Source organism: Zeugodacus cucurbitae, chromosome 2 (genome assembly GCF_028554725.1).
Source record: "Zeugodacus cucurbitae isolate PBARC_wt_2022May chromosome 2, idZeuCucr1.2, whole genome shotgun sequence".
NCBI lineage: Eukaryota > Metazoa > Arthropoda > Insecta > Diptera > Tephritidae > Zeugodacus > Zeugodacus cucurbitae.
Window position 1 is genome coordinate 45,510,300 of NC_071667.1, and position 21,742 is coordinate 45,532,041.

Here is a 21,742-nt window from a genome sequence, read left to right on the forward strand (position 1 = left end):
TAGTTAAACATTGCTTAAAAGATATTTTCCTTATAGTCTTTTCGCCCAGCCAAATTAATTTAATACATTAATTTTAATTGGGAAATCAGTTTTTGCCTTTCGCACTGCCGACTACTCAATTAACCATCAGCTATTATACATTTTTATTCCTGCTGTACATAAAAAGTTGAAAAGTTTCAATAGCTGACTGCTATTTTATCCATTGACATAGCCAAATTTAACAAATTGACAGCATAGTCAACAACTCGTAGAGTAAAGATTCTTAGCCGATTATTTTTTTACTCTCGCAACCTGTTGCACAGAGTATCATAGTTTTGTTCACATAACGGTTGTTTGTGTCACCAAGAAATAAAAGAGTTAGATATGGGGTTATATATATATAAATGATCAGGATGACGAGTGGAGTTGAAATCCGGATGTCTGTCCATCCGTCTGTCCGTCTGTCCGTCCGTCCGTCCGTCCGTCCGTGCAAGCTGTAACTTGAGTAAAAATTGAGATATCTTAATGAAATTTGGAACACATGTTCCTTGGGACCGTGAGAGGGTTGCTTTCGAAAATGGTCCACTGCCACGCCCACAAAATGGCGAAAACCAAAAACACATAAAGTGTCATAACTAAGCCATAAATAAAGTTATAATAGTAAAATTTGGAATAAGGGATCGCACCAGGAAGGGGTATATCTATCTCAAGAACTATTTGACCGATTTCAATGAAACTTGATTTGTAATAGTTAGTTTCCTTACCTCCCCATAATATGTTGTGAAAATTGGCCAAATCGCTTCACAACCATGCCTACTTCCTATATACCAGAACATAGAAGATGATCTGAATCGTTTACTTTACAATATATAAAGTAAGCACTAGTGAAGATATCGGTGCAAAACTTTGCACAAATACTGTATTTATTGTGTGGCAGCCCATTTCTAAAAATCGCCGAAATCGGACCATAGGTTTTCAAGGCCCCATATATCGAACATGAGGACCTCGGTGCTTCTAATCTAATATTAGGGTTTCCAACTTTCAATGGACTTTATACAATATATATGACGAATATGTATGTCAAATTGTGTATTATATAATATTAATTAAGTTAAATAAGTAAATTGCGAGAGTATAAAATGTTCGGTTACACCCGAACTTAGCCCTTCCTTACTTGTTAATTATTTCAAATGATACTTAAACATCATTCGCCATAGACAGCAACTGGTAATAAACACTTGCTGCCTGGTCTGGAATATAAGGTGGATGCAAAAGAATCCTAAACAAGCTCCCATTATCCTGGTGTAACACAACTCTTCTATTATGGCTGACCGCTTCTGGGAATTGTTTCCTTCAGCCGTTCCCATTGTTGACATTACAGGTTCGAATTAAGTTTGAGCGTAGGGGGTAGCTCAAAATAAAGTATTCTCTGTTTTCGCTTGACGTTTTCGTTATTGAATCGTATCGATCCATCAGCGAATCGCAAATGTACATTCAATAGTCGATGAAGTTTTGCGTTAACTCGAGTGACAGCCATACTTCGCGCTTCATCATTAAAAATACTTCGCGAAGTTTCGAATTCGCATACAGTTTTATGTACATACATTAAAATATGTATTCTGTAATTTTGTTTCCCATGCCTTTGTTACATAATTTATGCAATCCATAGGCGTAATATCATATTTTTTGTTCGTCTCGATAGTATAATTTTATTCTGTTTATGTCCTGGTCGAAAAGGTCGATTTATGCAAGGAAATGTTTTTGAAGTTTAACTTTAAAAGAGTTCGAGTTATGGAGAACTTCGAGTTAGGGAAGTTTGAGTTATGGAAGTTCCACTGTAATTTGTGTTTGTTTTACTTTTGTTATTAAAGTAGTTTATTAAATAAATTTGTTTATGAAAGATTCGGCATCGGGCAAAAATTGGGAATCGGTCGGATACTACCGCAACTCGATGTGTATTCGATTAAAATTTAATATAATAAAATAAGTTGTTTCTTTTGTATGGTAAATCGATCTAAATCAGCAGCGCTTTAAATAAAGGCTTTTAAATAAAAGCTTCGAATAAAGGACGGTTAATTGATCAATTAACTCCTGTACGAAAATGCTATTACAAATATTTCTTTTCATCATCTGAAGTGAGTATATTCCGCAAACACTTTGCGATAACTTTATGTTAAACAAGTTAAATGAATTTTCTAATGAGATTCTGTGGTTTTCTATTAACTGATTGCCTTGATTAAAGAGACTATGACAACCTATTATGCCAGGCAGTCTGAAAAGATAGTATTTTTTACATGAGAAAAAACACATTTATAAATTTGAAAGTAATTAGTCCATCACTCCACTATGTGTTTTTAAACTTTATTTATTATTTTAATTGCTTCTATTTTTGGAAACATGTTGAAAGCGCATACGCAAAATTAATATTCCAAACATAATGTGGTTTTATTACTTTGTATTACGGCTCTTGTGCCTCTATCTGACTGCACTCTCCACTATGTAATGGTAACTAGTTCGAGGAGTTAAAGCACAATAAATTTAATAAAAAACTTCCATTTTAATATACCAAATACGTACATATGAATATGTATAAAAGGAATGGACTATATGCATAGGCATGGCTATGAGCAAGAGCGAGAGTTTGCACAGGAAGATATTACTCTGCAGCGAAAACAATTTTCCAAATTTCTAATTAAGCAATGAACAAGTTTCTAATTAATGCAAACACGCATACAAACGCTGGAAAACCAGATCACCACACAGCACACACATATATGTACATCCATGTCTATGCCGCACGGCGCGTAGACGGCAATAGCAGTCACCTAAAAGGAGAGCACGCATGCATGTATGAGCGCCTCCACCAGCAGTCAGTAGCAACTGGCAACAGTTTTATTTGCACTTAATTGCTGCGAAAGTGCGACCGCCACCCACGAAGTGATTGCTACACTCGCGCCGCTCGAACAACCATACATACACACACTCATGCACGCACACAATCGCTTAATGACGCTGTACTCTTATGTGTTGTGCATGCACGCATATAATGGAAAATGTATTCGCGTTTAATTGCACTCAAGGATAAGCGTGGCAAATGGCGGCAATAGCGCATTTACGGAGGTGAACTCTATACGCATGTATATATGTGCGTGTGTGTGTAATTTCTCTATATAATTGTAAGTGGCGCGCGCCCGCAGAAATGGAGCAAGGCAACCAAGGTCCTCTTTATTAAATGCTGTGTGGCGCGCTCTGCGGTGCTTGCAACTGCTGCTGCTGTTTCTGTTGTTGTTGGTGCATTGTACTGTTCATTATTGCAAATATTTGTTGCAACCGTGTGGCATGCGGCGCATAACTTCCACACATTATGAAGTTATTGTAGCGTGTTTGTTAGTTTTAATAAAGTAACATTAGCCTTTGTTTGCGCATAAAGTTTTTAAATCAAGCATTAAAATTAAATATTCACATGTGTAATAAAATAAAACAATATGTATAAAAGATTATAAAAAAAATATAAAAACGATCTCAGTGAAATTATAAGAGATAGACCCTTTGGAAATTCGGCCCATCACGACACGTCAGTGTGAATGTAAAACAAGACGGTAGACTCGGATATTTCGAAAAGTTATGAAGAGATTTTTTTTCAAATTTTAAACACATCTTTATTGTAACATTATCTAGTTAATGAAGGAAGGATTTTTTCTTTATTACAGTTATTTTTTTCGAGCCAATACCTAAAAAAAATTGACAAAAGAAGTGAGTTTTTTGGTTATAATTCTGTCAATAACTCAGATTTCAATATTTGCTTTTTTCCTTCGTTCATTAACTAGATTTATTCATGCACTATAGAAATATTTTTGGTTTATTGATTTTGGCTGAGCCAATAATGAGTAATGCTGTCTAAGCTTCATAAAAGCTTCTTTTTGGACACATCATGGAAGAAGAGGCACCAAAGGCTGAGTTTTCGGAATTTGTAAATAAAAATTTCACAAAATAATGTTTAAATATGAATCTTTGATATGCTGAATTGTTAGAAAATATGACCACCTAACTCTTTACGCAAATCCATGGCTCGGTATTTTGTGACCTGTACTTTCTTCCAACTTCAGAAGGAACGAAATCTAATTCGGTAAGATAATCCTAGCACGTAAAATTAGCACATAAATTATCACAAATGTGTTCAAAAACATACTCTACAAATTTCTGAGACAATTACGTGATCTTATGTGTTACAATTTTAAATACAATTAAATGCAACGCAAAAATACTGAGTATGAAATCATCAATACAAGTTATTTCTAACTTATATGTGACATAAATCGGTATATACCAGGATCGAGAGATAGAGATGTTCTTCTGAATTGTTTAAACTCTTCTAAGTATTATTTACAGTAAAAGAAACCTAACAAGGTCACTCTCCGCCCATTGCACTCTATGTCAGTTATTATTAAATACAAACACACACTATATTATTCCCAACGGGAGTTCGTACTCAATTTTAATTTCGCTCTTTTCCTGTAAATTCTCATTAAGCTAATTATACGCGCAGATAAACTATAAAATTGTGTAAATATATACAGAACAACAACTACAAAAGTGGTACACAAACTATGGAGCGAGGAGAATATGCCACATAAGTCAGACAATCAGGCAGATAGTCAAGCGATGGCGAGTTGTTGAGTGCTGCAAGCACCCAGGCAGGATGTGCTACCTTCAGCTAAACGAATAGTCGAGTATGTTTTGGTAGCTTGCCGCTTTAATTAATCCCTTTCGAGCGCTCTGACGCGCACAAGCACAAACACTTGCACAGACAGAAAGTCACCCACCCAGTAGGCAAGGTTTATACTTCCGAGCTAGCATTTTTCTCAAATCAACACCAGACTTATGTTCTACAAACAGCTGAGTATTTGACCCCCTCATTATCGAATAATTTATGCGGTCCGCAAAACAGTTATAAACTACTTATCCAATAGTAAAAATATGTTCTAGTTCTGTTATCTTTGTAGAAAAGCCCTAAGTTTAAACGAAATGAAATGAAAATATCGCTTCAATTTCGCAACAATCCCAAAACTGTAAGCATGCACACACCAATAAGAATAAAGTAGCAACATTTGTATAAATTAAATGTGCCACCCTTGCTAAGCGAAAACACAAATGAAGTGTCCTTGTTGACTTTCTTTTCATGCTCTCATTATCTCTCTGGCATTTGCTTTGGCTGTTATTGCGTTGGTTATAGCTGCAGAGTTATTCTAGTTTGCTGCTACCAATTTGTTGGCATCAAAGCGCACTTAAATGAAATATAAAAGCAGTAACAACTACAACACAAGCTGTTTTACATTCTTCCTCCACATCCTTTACTTGCATTTCATTTCGGTTTTGCTTTGCTTGTATTTTCATCATGGTTTATTCTATGTGCTGTGTTCATTACACAAAAGTTCTCGGGTTCGCCTGCCGCTCGCATATTAAAGCACACACATGCATGGGTGTGTGCACAGCTGTTTAAATGCAGGTATGCTTGGCAGTGCTTGTATGGGTGGCGGTGTGGTTGTGAACTGTGCAGCAGTTAAGAAATACTTTCATTACATTTAAAAAGTCATTAAAATTTTACATTCACACAGCAACTGAATCCACTTTTAATTTGGCTTGACGACGAAGACTTTCGTCGCTCCGTCGTCGTCGAGCAGCTGTGCGCCCTTCCTTCGACTGTTTGTCTGTCTGTCCTTCCGTTAACTGTCTCTAAATGTCTGTCGCTCAGCATTAAGAGTTTCCTGCCACGCACACACACAAACACAACTCATTCGTTTCTCAAACAACAACAACAGTAACAGCAATGACATCCTCTACACCCGTCTCCAAGTCATAAATTCAGTGGCAACATCAGCGAAAGCATCACCATCACCATCATCATCATTGCCACCACATTTGCAGTCGCAAGCATTTCTGTTCATTTTGCTTTCATTTCATTACTTTTGAGTTCAGTTCAACGAGCAGCACGTTCGCTCCCACTTACGATTATTTGGCTTTCTATGCATACGCCATGATGCTTGTATGTGTGTGTTGATATGCATTGCATGTGTGTGAGTGCTGCGCGTGGCTTCGTGGCAGCACCGACTCGTCTCGTAATCGCCTTCATCGTCATCATTAATTGAGTCACTTTTCAATGATGAATGGCATGGCAAAAGCAGTGTTCACAGTCAAGCGTTTATCCCTCTCCCTTCTCCATCTCTTCCTCCACCATGCCAACCACAATTGAAGCTTGGCGTTTCCATCAATTTGAACGAGGTGATTGGGCTTTATAGGGTGGTTCTTTCACAAAGGGCAATTGCTCTTTATACATCCATCTACACAAGAGTGGATTGGAGTGTGGTGTCTGTAGGTAATGTCTCCGTGTTTCTATTGAGGCAATAATCAACTATATTTTACATAAATTACGAACAGCACTGCTGAGATGCACGTTATTCTCATTGTTTGACGAGTGAAAGCACATTAGGCGTTCGTTCTTAATTGTTTGCTAATGCCATAACAAGCGCGAGAGATATGTTTTGAAGTTTTTTAGAGATTTACATAATTTCGAAACTTGGCAGAAACAGATTTCCTCATCAAATGTACTGAAATGATAGTACATTTGTATTTGGAGAATCGTATCATTGGTAGGGAAAGATAGACCTCATTAACTTTCTTTGATTTATTTTATATAATCAATTTTCTGAAATTCCATCTTCTCGAGTCCCGAAGGTTCTGTATAAAATAGATTCTTCAGACTTTAGATCCTTACAGTATAAATATCAAAACTATGGAATAACCCTTGCTATAGCTATATTATAAGTACTACGTTTCTACAGTCCATATCATCTATTTACGTTTCTCCCAGTAAGTTTATGCTCGCAGCGCTTAACTTCTTAGCTTCAACGAATCACACTTTTCTTTTTTTGCTTATTCTCGCATATTTAATGCCACGCTATAATTAAGTTTAATACGAAAAGTTTTCGCATTGTCAACACGCTGTTATGACGCAACGGAAGAGATAAATTTACGACAGCGTAGAGTTCCATGCCTTCCATCGTTATGTATTTACCGTTGGACACCAAAATGATACGTTCCGAAGTATGCAAACAACAAAACTTGTAAGTCGTCAAGTATAAAATCGTACGCAATTGGAAGTACTTTTCGAAAGAGGGATTAGGTCTAATTGTGTGACAGAAGAGTAGGAGCGGAGATTCTTCCAACTTCAAAGACCGTCTGGCAGACTCACCATTTAATGATTGCGTCGTTACTTATAATTTTCACTTCACCCTGCGCAGCAACCAGAAAAAGACTGAGGCAGACTTTGCGGCCGACGTCACCATCTCACAGTGGGCAATCTGACCAAAATACCAGAAGACAGTGCTTAACATTATTCTGTATATATTCTTCTACAGTCAGTCTTCTACAAAACAACTAGGTTGTAGCTCTCTAGACTTCTTTTACTTTTTTTTACTCGATCTGGGTTATAAATGTCTTAATCAAGCATAATAGAAATAGACCGTTTCGTCCCGTTACTTTTTTTATGGTAAATCAAAGACAACACATTTATTGATTCGTAAGAGAATAAATAATATTTGCTTCATAGAGAAATTTCCAAATTTCTGACGCCGTGTGACCGTGTTCCGTCTTTAGTATTTAAAATTAGTTTTCCAAAAAATGTATGGAGCTGTTCCACAGTGCATCACCATCCCCCTTGCCCTCATCTTCCGCCTCAATGCCGATGTTTTAATTACGAATTACTTCGTTCAACTTAAGAATTTGTTTGGTAACTTTTGCAGCCGCAACGGCATTTGGGCTTCTCCTCCATTTGTTGTGTATGAGCGCATGTATTTGTTAGATAAGTTCAATGCCTCGTCGCTGAGTGCCAACTCACCAACACCCAAGATTGCTACTGCGTGCCACTTTCGCCAATGTTGCATGCATAACCTATACATCACGAATCTTAATTGCTTTGTATATTCTTCGGCAGATCTTTTGCGCGCTTCTATGAAAAGTAAAAGTAAGCGAGTAAATGGTGAAATGGCGGAATGGAGGAGCAGACATAAGTAAGTATTTCCCTTGGCACTGTTATTGATTCATTAAGTTAATGCATGCAATGGGCTCCAATTCGCTGGTCAAGTGCTGATTGTCTTTAATGTTGTGGTTAATGAAGTATAAGTCACCGCCTTCACCAATACATATTAAGATTTTCTTCGGTTATTGCTAAGTTTCAGCGAGTTTTCATAGCTTGACAGTTTCGTATTTATTTATGAGGGAATCAAGAGAATAAGTCAAAGTTGTAGCGTTTTGAAGTGGCATGCCACTTAAATTGAGTTATTTTTCTGCAGAGAGAAGTTTTTGTTGTTGCCATTAATGAGTCGTGTCAACAGTGGCAGTCGCAACGGCGGCATCATTTGACATTTGCAATTTTACGAGTGCGTTGCCGCAAGCAATTTATCATTAATTAAATTGAACGGATGTTAAATTCCGCTTATATACACACTAATTTATTTATGAAGTATTCAACATTCACTCATAAATAAATAACGCATTTATAAAGATGGCCCTTTGGCAGAGGGAAAATGTAAATAAAGTGCAGAGATCACACACAATAAATGATTCCAAGCGAATGACTAATTCAGATGGAAATAAATGACATAATTTCGATTGCAGACGAGCAATTTAGATTCATTAATAAGATGGCGCCCCTTGCTCCGTTTTGTTCTGAGAGTATTCGCTTTATTTTCATTAGCAAGCATAACAAAAGTTTTCCTTCACAGTTGTCACATCACATTCTTAATTGTTGTCCAGTGAATCCAAAAGCGACACCTAGCGGTTAGCAAGTCGTATCGAATTAGTATATTTAAAACGATTATTACTGAAACCCATAATAGTCAAAGATGTTGCCATGTCCGAAAATCGCTATAACTTTTCCTTAGAATAGGATTTTCTATTCGAATGAGATTAGTGGAGAATATGTCATCGATTCTCAATTATTGGTAGGCGGTGACAAAGTCCGATATTTCTGCCAAGAAAAAACGTCCTATCCTGTAAATCGGCTTAAAAATTTCGGTGATAACAACAGGGTGTAATCAAAAATTATAGGAGAAGGAGAAGGGCAAACTTTTAGTAAAGATGACTATTAACTTGACCTTTCACATTCAGCACTCAACGACATTTATGGCAAAAAAGGCGGAAGGACCGAAATCGTGGCTAGTGAATAAATTTCATACTGGTAAGAATTCGCGTGGTCATGCATTACGGTTTTTATAAAGGATGTTACATAGAATCTCAACTTTTGGAAATCTAATAGAAACGAAAAAGCATCCTCTGCGAGAATCCACAATATTCTGTTGGAAAGTCAAAATCTATTCTTTACCGTTATTTAATACACACTTTAAATTTCTTGTTTCGAAAATTTTCCCAATTCGTTTAATTCTTGAGCCTTAGAAGTCTTCAAAGAAAAGCAGAAACTGTTTAAACAAGTTTCAGTTGTGACCAATATATTAACTCAAAGAAGGGCGTAGATTAAGAGCAATTGTTCGCTGCTTTAAGAGCGCTTTGAAGAAACTTTATCACTTAATACTAGAACACTTGGAAAAATGTTTGTCATTTCAAAAATAATATGAAATAAAAATAAAGGCTAAAAACTTTGCGTTAAACTCGGCAAAGCAAAGCCTTTAATTCACTCTCATAAATTTATTTGCGCTTTTAAAAACTTTCTCAATGGTTGTTACAAAAATTTAAAGCACCTTCAATTAAACCTTTTCATGGCACTCCCTTTCACAAAGCCAACCGAGCTCAAACTTTTTCTTCAGCACAAATGTACAAAATGGAAAGGTAATAATCGTACGTAAGCAAAGGAGAAATAAAAGACGGAAAGATTTATTTTCAGCCGCGCACAAATTGCTCTAAAAATTAATTACATAAATGAGCAACAAAAGCACTTAAGCACACAGAAACCGAAATGAGTCGAATGAAAACGGCAGCAAAGCAAGAAAGCACACTTGTTAAATTGCGTAAAAATATTGGCGTTTTTTGTGAGCTTTTTAGCTTTCGGTGTGGCTTAAAGCCAACTGGGTCTTCGCACCAATTTGGCTAGTTGTATTTATGGGTATACGTTGGGTTGTATATTATATTTGTATTATATACAAATCGACTGACATAATCGTTGCTTGCTTTTCACGAACTGATTTTCTCAGGCTTGCTTGCTTGTGTTTCACTTATGTGCATATGTACTTGTGTCTATGTGTACATTCCTGAACATTGTAAACATTTAAAAGATCATCAATCATCCCAATGCCGCAGCTCGTTAATTGCCCGCGTGTGTATACAAATATTCATTGGGTACTAACACACACACACACAGAGTTGCCCTTAACGAAAGAATACTCACACACAAACAGCATTAGTAGGTTTCCCACAAAAGTCTATTAGCCCCATATGCCATGATTTTTGTCCTTCCGCCTTCGTCCGCCGCAAATGTCGTTGACTGCTGAATGTGAAAAGTCAAGTTAATAGCCAAAAAGTTTAAGTGAGCCATTTTTATATGAGTTTTTGCTGTTTTCAAGTTTTTTCAGTTTTTTCTCTGTTTTGTGGAAACCAAAAATTCGTTTATGACTGCGCGGAAGTCTGCTGTGACTGAACAGCCAAAAGCAACGGATGTAATACGCAAATAACCGAAAGAAATGAGGCCATACCAAATGCTAAAAAAAAGAATGTGGACACCACTGTAAGCTCTATCTTATGTCTGTATGTGTAACGTTTATTGAAGCAAATCTGATGAAAATATGTATGTACATGCAGTTGAACTTCCATAACTCGAACTTCTATAACTCGAAATTCTCCATAACTCGAACTCTTGAAGTGGCAATAGAAGTCAAATTTCATACAAATTTCCTTCCATAAATCGAACTTTTCGACAAGGACATAATACAAAATTTAAAATTTTACTGTCGAGGTAGAATTTTAAAGGTGTCCCTCTTTATCGTACGGAGGCGAACAAAATATATGTTACATAATATATATTACACTTATGGATTTCATAAATCATATAACAAAGGAATGGGATACAGACGTCAAGAGCCAAACTATAGCAAAAAGCAACAAACAAAATTCAGAAAACTTCATTTATCGTATGTCCATAAAAATTTTTGCGAAGTAAATAAATAAACCAGTTCATAAATCTATATTTTACAGCTTTTGAAAAATGTATATGTTTTAATGAAAATTCTATAACTCGAAGTCTCTCTAACTCGAAGTTTTTTTGTGGATTTTGGTGATTCGAGTTAGAGAAGTTCCACTGTACTTACTGTGATTATAGGCTGGAGTGCAGGATTGACTACTTACGGTGATAAATAAATGGAACTAAATTCGAGGCTGCTTTCAATGTCTTTCAAAGCTGTTTTGATCTATATACTTTCTTTGTAAACTTATACATATGACCTTGAGTTTCTTGGAAACATTTATTTTTTAAACTGAGTCGACATGTATTCCCTCAAGCAGGTATTTTGGAAAAATAAGTCAAAAGAACCCAATTTTTTGTGTTTCGTTGCCAGATATAGAATTATACTTGGCATTATTTGTTCAAATTGTTCAAGTCTATTGATTGGAAATTTTCTTCGAAAGACAAATTCTACACTATTTTTTATAATAGTTCACGGTTCTAAATTGAGTCGAAGAGCTTGGATCATATAGTATATCATGTTAAAGGAAAACTATAGATATTTATTGTATATTAATGTTTTTAATTTGAATGTAAAAAAACACTTAATATTATTACTATAAGTTCATAAATAATCAACAATATCAATTACTAATGATTAATAATCATTCTTATTATTTTTTAGTTATTAGTTAATTTTTTATGGTTCTTATTATTATTAATTTACCATATCTCTAGGTTCATTTAATAGTGTTTTCACAGCTTTATATTATATGTAGATATATTTGTTTTCTAAGTGTAAGTTTTGTAAAAGCCCAGCAACAAGCTGCCAATTGTTCGTGGAAGTTTCTTAAAAGCTGTCACGCAAATTAAAATTAACTTCTCTGTGCACTAAGCCATCAACAAGCTACACACGGCAATATACGTATGTATGTACGAGCGCATGGCTAAACACATACACAGATATAAAGATTGTGAAAACAGTTATATAAAATATGTGAGCAGAAGAAACATCAGTAAATGGGGAAAAACAATTCAAAGTTCATAACAAATCCATTGCTAGCAGGCAGCCAATCACACACACAGACATGCAAGCAACGCCAGCAATTGGCACGCAATCTTTTCACAGCCAACTGCATAAAGCACACATGTACGCTCTACTACAGTCCCTTCCAAAAGTATGTGCAATATCCAATACAACTAAATCGCCTTGCGGCAGTGCGTGGCTGTAGACTTTGGTAGGAGAATGCTGCTACACCGCGAGCATATTGGAAATGAAGTTATGACGACGTTATAGAGGCACTCGCTCACACCCACATACAGTTATAACATACGCTTAAGGCTTTTCTGCCTCACACCCACTAGAAAAGTGTGCAACTTCGGTGCACAAAGGCGTATACGCAACCCAGTCGCTGAGTGCGCTCGGCAACACTCGCACGTAGAATCTGTTCCCCACACACTCACCGGAGAGGGCAGGCGACAAGCTAGATTGCCATTGCAGCAAGTACAGCAAATGTTTGTCGCATTAATATTTTGTAGTGATATTAGCAAGCTGAAAACACACATTTCTATATAGGGACTCTTCAACCTTTCGTTTCCTTCTTACACAGCCGTCAGCAAAATGCATGCCTGTGCGTCTACGACTGAACTCGCTTTTGTATATTAGTAAATACATTTGCGTGCATTAAAAATCCTGCAGCATATGCATATTTAAGACCAAGTGGGTGTTCACTTTCCAACAATAACAACGTGTACGTGAGCACAAGTATTTGCAAGTATTAAATTTTCTTCAAAGCTTTGACATTAAAGTGCGTGTTGGTATGACTTTTAGGATAGGAAACCAAGTTTGGCCTCATTCGGCTGTTACTTTTCCACTTCTTGCTTTCTATTAGTAAAAATATATAAAATATATTTGAACAGAAATCCAGAAAATTAAAATATTTTTACAAAATATATGTTAAATTAAGTTTTAATCTTTCTCTTCAAGAGTATATTCAAATTTAAAATTTGTTTAAACTCTTTTTAAGGAAAAAGGAAGGAAGCATCGTCATTATAAATATATTATAGTGTTATAAAGAATCATATAAACATACTAGATTTGTATGATTGAGATCAGTCGTATTGTATCTTGCTCGTTCCGAAAACCCCGAAAGGGCTCAAATTTACTCGAAACAATCCCTGAAATGGAGTTTATTTAACTTCTTCTTTAGTGTCTGCTAATAAAGATTAAGCTTGTTAAAGAAGCCTTTTATATCTCGTAAATTGTTCCAGTAAAATCTTATATTTTATTTATTCAACCATTTCTATAAGCAAATATTGTGTATGGTAATTAGAGTGGAAATAGTAGTCGCAAGACAACCAAAATGTGAATTATGTGTGGCAATCGGATATTGAGCATACACAACTAAGTAGCTAATCGAAAGAAAATGCCAATTAATTTAAACAGTGCTTTTCATAAATACAAACTGATAGATATTATCTACGTTTTCAAGTATACTGCAATATAAATATTCATAAAATAACCATGACAGACAGTAGTCGCAGTACATAATAGGGGTATACATATGTATTTTTATACGCTCTGCAATTTTCCTAACTTTAAAGAAACTGTTACTGGCTCCATCGATTACGTTGACAATCAATAAGAATTACGCTCCCTTATTCAAATATATGTAGATATATATTAATTTTTGTAATTTCAGACCACAAATGTCATTAACATGCCATGCAACCACCTGAATGTGCTGCTTGTACACAATAATATTGAGCTCTATTCAACTTCGCCGCTTTCTGCTTACTGCGTTTCATATTTTATTGACAAATTTAATGGCACACACATACCTATATATATATGTACATAAACATATTACCGTTATTAATAAAATATCAATCGTTGCGTTACATAAACGCATACCGATAAGCTCTTCCCTCCTGCTGTTCCTGTCATATACAAGCATTATGCATTATGCACACATACATATCTATGAATTGTAAGCTCATAGATATGTTTGTGTGTGCGGCGAAGCTATCAAGTGCTCATCCGTTCATATCGAGGTTTTATTTATTGTCTGTACGTCATGTAAGGGCGCTTAAAAATAGCTATAAACCGTTCTAGGAATGAAAGCAAAAAAGCGAAAGGTAAGAGAACACTTGCAAAACGAAGAAAAAACTTAAAGCAAAATGGGGCAAAACAAGCGAGCAAGCGAACAAAGCAAACTTGGAAACATTTAAACGGATATCGTTAAGTAAATAAGGGGACGACAACATTTTCTCTGATCCGTCGCAATTTTCAAGCAATTTCGGGCTTTTATTTTATAACGACGCAGTGCTCGTTAGACACATGCTTGGGTGGCTATATGTGAGTGTGTGTGTGTGTGACTATTGTTTGCGCGAGGGCGGCAGCACGCTTGGTTTGCAACTTCGGTGCGCAGCGTTGTGACTCAACGGCACCTCCCTCAGCGCGCCAAAGCTAGACGGCAGTCAGCAGTTTATAGTGGTGTCTGCAGATTGTGAGAATGTCGGGCTTGAAATTATGTATGGATGTGTGTGTGCGCGTTGTGACAGTAATAAAGTTACGCTTTGTCAACTGTCAGGGAAATATGACTTGGCAATGTGAGGGTGGTCAGAATGCCAAAGCAGGCGATAGAATGGGAATTTGATTAAATTCTTCTGGTGGTTGTTTTCGCGGCTGTTTAATATGGCTTTTCTCATAAATCTGTGCACAAAGCGTTTGCTTTTCATTTAGCGATTGCTGTTCAAATTAAGCTAAACTTGTTTACGTAGCTTTCGTGATTTGATGACGAATGTTGGGAAACAATTTGTGTGTGGAATTTAATAACGCGGTTGGGGAATTTTGCAAATTATACCGAGCAAAGAGGAGTATAACAAGTTAAGTTATATTTGTTTATTTTACATAATGTTGTGTTGATTTGATTGTTGGTAGTGCCTTTAATTTAATTTAATTTAAGTAAATATGAAATACTACAATTATACTTAAAGACTTTTACGGAACTATAATAGTCAGAAAGGGCTCACATCTTTGCCAAATTTATTCCAGAGCTTCTCAGACATTTAAATCTTACTCACTTTGAATTAATCATTCAGTCCCACTTTGACTACATTACTACTATATATAAATATACCTTTCTTTTTCTTCTTTTATAGATTCTCCCTAACTTTTTCATTGTAGTTATAAATGACTAATCGAATGAGAATTATAAAACCCAAAAGCACTTTAAAAATCGTGGATAAAAGTTTATCTCTGTTTTCTAATATCAAAATTATTAGCTTAGTAATAAATACAAAATATATTTTCCGAATTTAACCAATTTTAGATCGATCCATCTACAAATAGTCTGAACATAGCTGTCACCAACTACTTTATAACAACTTAACATTCTTCAACTTATTTGCCAAAAAATTACATCAATTGAGCAATAAACTAGTGATTCAATAATACCATGAACTCAGAGCCAATCGAGGCACGTCATTTTTATCTTTACTTCATGAAATATTTAAACAAGTAGATAAGTATATAAATAACTTTCCCCAAATGGAACTGAAAAAATTGACAGCGCAACGAGGTCAGTCAGTCGAAATCTATTACATTCTTTATTCATGGCATACAAAATGGTAGCCAAGTAACAGTTATAATGGTAAAAAAAAACAACAAAAAATACTATACTAGTGGCAATGTAGAAGTTTTATAGTGACTGCTGCAACAACAAGTATAACAACACTGAATGGTATCACACTGCCAAGGATACGGTCAAAAAGGCAGGATGTAATTTAAGTGGCACAAGCGTTCACACAGTCAATATGTTATATATGTACATATACATATATATAAGTTTGAGTGCATAAGTACTCTTGTAGAAAAACTTGCACATTAAAGGTAATAACTATGTTTTGTTTTGCAAAGCTTCGTAAGATTCCTGATTCAACTTGGATATATAATGAGATCTACAAGATATAGATTATAACCAAACACCCAATCAGTATGCATTTAAATTACGTAAAAGAAGATTCATTGTTTGCGTCTGTTACTAATTATTGTATCATATTTTTTGGACCCTTATTTTCCAAACTTTACGATCACTCTCCAGAAAGCACTACATACCAAATCTCAATAATTTGGCAGTGCATCTCTTTAATTTATGAGTCATCAGTAATCCTGTCAAAACACCTCGAGTTCTTCCTCGAAATTTCCTACTCTTTCACATTCCTACGGGGATGCTCTTGCGCACAGCCACTTTGTTCCCAGTGCATAGACTAAGTGTACAAGAGTAAATAAAATCAAAAATAGCGCAAAATCACTTATTTCAGAGAGAACAAATAAGTAAGTAGAGAACAAGGACTCATAAGGATGAGCCGATTACGGAGGAGTAAGAAGATATGTAGAAAGCAGACTGAAGTTAATTTGTATTTCCACACACTGAAGCATGTTTCTGGCATTCCCGACGCTGGCATTCGAAGTTACCACTACAAGCGATTGCATAGAACAGTTAAGCTAACGAGCTCACCTTTATGAGAGAGTGTATGTGTGCGGCTGCAGGCAGTTGATATGGGCATGTGTGGGCCCCACAAACTACTCACGTCAAGCCAATTATTTTTTATTTGAGTGTGTATGTGCATGTGTATAAACTGACATGCCTGGCAGGTAGTGGAAGGACAATGCAAAAAGGATAAACAAATTAAAACTAAAGTGGCATTTCATTTCCGTTCCAGATAGCCTTCCATACTTAGCCTTTACCTGGCACTCCAAGAACTTCATTTATTTTGTTTTACAAACTTTTGTGCGCTCATTCCTCAATATATGAATATTTTATGCAGAATTTTGCAGTCGCCTGTTTAAAATGAAATATCTAAATATTCGAAATTCACTTGCGAGCAACCCAAACGTTTTTGGTGAGCGTGTTGGACAGCTGTTGGTCAGCGCTTGTCGAAATTATATTTTGAAAGGAGGAAACATTTCGTATATATGAATATACACTAAAGCACATATGCTGTCTCACCAAAAACATACATATATTGTGCGCTCATAAATTATATAGTACCGGAAATTATTCGTACGCCACCCTGTGGCTGCTGACACTAATTGATTTCCAGCAAACTTGTCACACGCGGCGCAAAAAACATTTTAGCCTTAAGGAGATTCCCGCTCGTCTGCATCTACCCATATGCAAGTGTATATACCTTTCGCTCCAGCGCCTTCACGTATGCTTTTTAGAATGTGAACCCTTTGTGTATGGGTGCGAGTTCCTCCTTTCCTTTCGTGTTATGTTGAAATATTTTTAGGCGAATGATTTAAATATTTTATGTTGGCATTTCTGCTAATTAAATTGACATGAAACGTTGAACCACGTGCAGGCACGGCAGTTGCAGCACTTCACTGAAGCGACTTTTTTATGAAGATTGTTCACATACCTTAATGTTCTGCATTGAAGAGGCATCTGTACCCAACAGGAAACGCAACTGGTTTGTGTTTCTTCGAGTGTAGTTGCTTTAGTGCATTTTCCTCATGTTTACATACATACATATATGCAAAGAGGGGAGAGATGTCAAATTATTCTAAACTGCTGACAAATTTCAAGCCATGTGACTGAAATATTATTAATTTACTATCTTTTTGCCAATCGAATATTCCAATATATTTGTTGTAATTATCACAGTTTTTGTGCGTTGTAACTAGTGCCAAACTAATCCTTAGAAGCAGAAGAATTGGTTATCTTTATTGTCAACTATTTCATTTCACAGAATATTTTCGCAAGCTGCAGAGTACATGTGTTACATAACACATACATATGTGACCATGTAAGAATGTGAGGTTAGGAAAATTTAATGAATTTCCTTTAGCATAGTTACGCGAACTCGCAGCTCCGTGGTGGTTGTGGCCAAGTTTATTTTTTTTTTTCAATCTTTTTCCAACAATACCTTCGAGGGTGTTCATAAATTTTGCACAAAGTTTTATGAGTTTCCTGAGCATGATGCAAGGGTGTTGGGTGTGCAAATTGATAGCTAAAATCATGTTGGCATTGGTTTACACAATTCTGTTTGATTACTTACATTATACGAGAATTTCATGATTATTATGTAGATATTTACCAAATTTGTGCTAGTTAAAACAACATTAGAATTCAAATAGCTAAACATAACGCTTGTTAAACTTGACTAGATAGTATTAAAAAATATCAAAATTATTTATAATATTCCTTTGAAGTATGGAATTCAATCGCCATCATATATGCTTTAAATAATTTTAATACAATAAAACCATAATAAAGTTACCGTTGAATAGCTAAGAGCCCAAAAGTTAACCCTAATCGACAAATAAGACTACATATCCATTTACTAAAATATCTCGCAAGCATTATCTGCGCCATTAATGTCAAATGGCAAACGCTTGTATAACGCCTACGGGCTGCTAGTGAAAAAGGAATAAAATGAATATTGCAAAGTCACCAAAAGCGATACAAGCGGAACAGCGCCAATTCAATATACCATTACATAAGCATGTACATATGTGTGTATGTATTTACATGTATGAAGACACAATATAATCGTCATCAGTGCTCGAACTAAGCTTCTTATTGCTGTATCGATTGTTCTCTATACTTTCGTGGCTGTCATGGCGAAGATATGGGGTGCTTTTGCACGAACACACACGTTTTATCTACATATACACATACGCACACAATCATATACAACTATAAAAATGATGAATTCGAATTGCCCAAACAAACAAAAAGCATTGACATTTAGGACGATGAGGATACGAATATCCATGTGTGTGTGTGCATGAAGTACATAAAGTGGCATTATAAGTAGTATGATAATAAATAGTTGATAACGGATGGAAATGGAAGCAGCAGTGGTAGGAAATAAACACATTTGCCTAAACGCTTGCTCAACGTACATTTATAGATACCCCACTCCCAAAACCCAAACTCTCCATCCACTAATGGACGAATCTGAATAACGCAAAAACAGCACTAAATTCTGCTGATGGAATCGCCCACATCAATTTCAATTCATGCCTCTGCCCAAGCACGCAAACTTACACTTGCTTGCAATATGACAGCATCAAAAAATACAGTGCGCGCAAATTGTGTGTAACCAAGTGAGTTTTGTAAATGGGCTGGTTAAATGAAGCTGGTTTAGGAGTCTTAATAAATCAGCAAGTTTCTCTACTGGAGGGTCACAGTGTTCTCGGTAAAAAAAAAGAAGTTTCTTTTTTATATAAACAATGTAATATTTCGGGAGTGGTGCCTATCTGCAAGCCTCTATTAAATGAACCAACAATAAATCCTCCTTTGCATAATTTCAAACTTTACTTTATTACAAGTTATATAGTCACAAATATATTTCCTATTTCTATCCGAGAACGATTTTTGAATCGAATAAAAACATTATAAATTTTTCTGTGAATTATACCTATACCTTAAATAGTGTCTAGTGGACCCAGCAAAAATGGTGAATTTTAAATATACCCAAAAAAGAAGTTCTTTGTGCAAAATATGTGGTCCTTCTAATAACGTCTTTTCCTAGACCATATACTTCAACTCTCAGTCTGTATGACATCACGAGCAATGAGCAATTTTCTCCTATAGAATCATGCATATTGGGGAATACTCTAATATGCCACATATGGTCTTCAGGATATATTTGTAAATAAATATATAAAATATATGGATGTATGTATACAAAGGAATGTAGCCATATACTTGTATGCCAATTTGAGGGAGCACTTTGTCGAAAGTTGTTTTGGAATTTTGTCAATAATGACCAAATGGGATGTCTTCTTCATGTGGCAAATGAGGGTGGATTGATATAATTATAGTGTTAGTATGATATATGTATATTTGATAATATAATTGGGTGAAATAGCAAGAATATACGCAGAGACATAAAAACTCAAAGAAATCATTATGTATGTATGTATAAACATATGTACATATATGAAATCAACGTTGGTAGCAAATATTAAATGAGTCCTAATAACGAGTCAAATACACAAATCTTAATATTGCTTTACAATTTATGCATGATTCCGCAGATTTTCATTAATATGAACGAAAGCGTACATAAACATAAACAACAACCACCACTCCTGCACTGTCACGTTGACAAATTACCTTACAATGAATTGAAATGTTATTTATAGTTGAGCAATTGCTATGATAACAGTCCTTATGGCAAGAAGGCACTGCCAATGTCAGCAACATGTTGCGCAACATTTATACACGACTACTGCTCGCTCGTTACATTTGGCTCTCACTCAACCGAAGCTCAATTTCTCTTTGCAACAACAATTCGTTACTCACACACACACATATTATTGATGAGCAGTGCTCGCAGTCAATGCCATTGTGAGCAAATTAGTATCATTCGCTTTTATTCGTTTGAATTTATCATCGTTAACACATACCAAAGTCTCGTAAATCTGTACGAATTCGTTGTTTACCGTTTCCGCTTTCCCCTCGGCAGATTATACAAAATAAATTTGAAATTTGTTATTATATTATTTGCTCTACAACTTTATTTCTCTCACGCTCTCTTTCGTCCTTGCGCCAAACATTCTTCGCTTTTAGGCATATACTTACATACATACGGTTCGTAATCAAAACGTTTAAATATGCATTAAGCTCCAGTTACCGATGCTTGACTTGACTCAGCTTCGAAAAATTTCGCTTTTGAAACTTAGATGCAGTTATACTTCACACAACTTCAACTTCAGCTGTTATTATTATAGTTTCTGGGTAGAGTTGCCAGATGTGCAGATTTAGCTTTAAAATTAAGTTTTTTAAATTAAAATATCACCAAGATTGAAGATGTCAAAACTAGTATACAAAAAAATCTTCACTATTAGGAAATCTGTGAAGCTCAGTTTTTCGATATTTAGAATTGTTAGAAGATGTAATAAATTGGAGCCAGCCAAGCGTATAAATGATAGGTGAAAAAATAATTTATTCAAATTGTTTTTGAACATTTACAATCAATTTTTCATTACATAAATTCGCAAAATATTTTTTTTCTGAGCAGATCACCACAAATTCATGCAGAGATTCGCAATAGTTATGTTTCTGTTGCAAAATTTACCCTCATATCGTACCTATTTGATTTGATCTGTTTATTGCACTTAAAGTATTTGCGTTATAAAAAAAATAAAAGATTTTTTTATTAAACACATTAAAAAATAATTGTTGTGAAAAAGGTATTTTCCTCTGAATTATCTTATTTTTTCTTTATTTGAAGATTTATAAATATTAAAGATTAGAATTTTAACATATTTAATTTTAACCGAAAATATTCAGGCAACACTGGAATAGCGTCATAATGAGAATGAAAATAGAAGCAGTGAGAGAGGGAGAGCAGTTCAAATGTCAACGTAACTTAGAGTTCTAAATTCAACAGACTTTCAAGTCAAGTCATGCGTTCGGTAATCAAATACATGCAAGGCCCATTAAACGGATATTTTATGTGACAGTTCTCAAGTCTCTCTAGGTCAAGTCATGCATCGGTAACTGGAGCTTTACTTGTAGCAAAGTTCCTAAATAAGTTAGCTTTTTGTATTCGTGTTAGGACGAATCAATGTGCAGA

At 35.4% G+C, this 21,742-nt stretch overlaps 1 protein-coding gene across 10 annotated transcripts in view; it reads left to right on the forward strand.

Moving 5' to 3' along the window:
• LOC105212427 (segmentation polarity homeobox protein engrailed) overlaps positions 1-21,742 on the forward strand; it is a 109,137-nt gene that overhangs the window by 40,504 nt on the left and 46,891 nt on the right. The window lies entirely within an intron of this gene.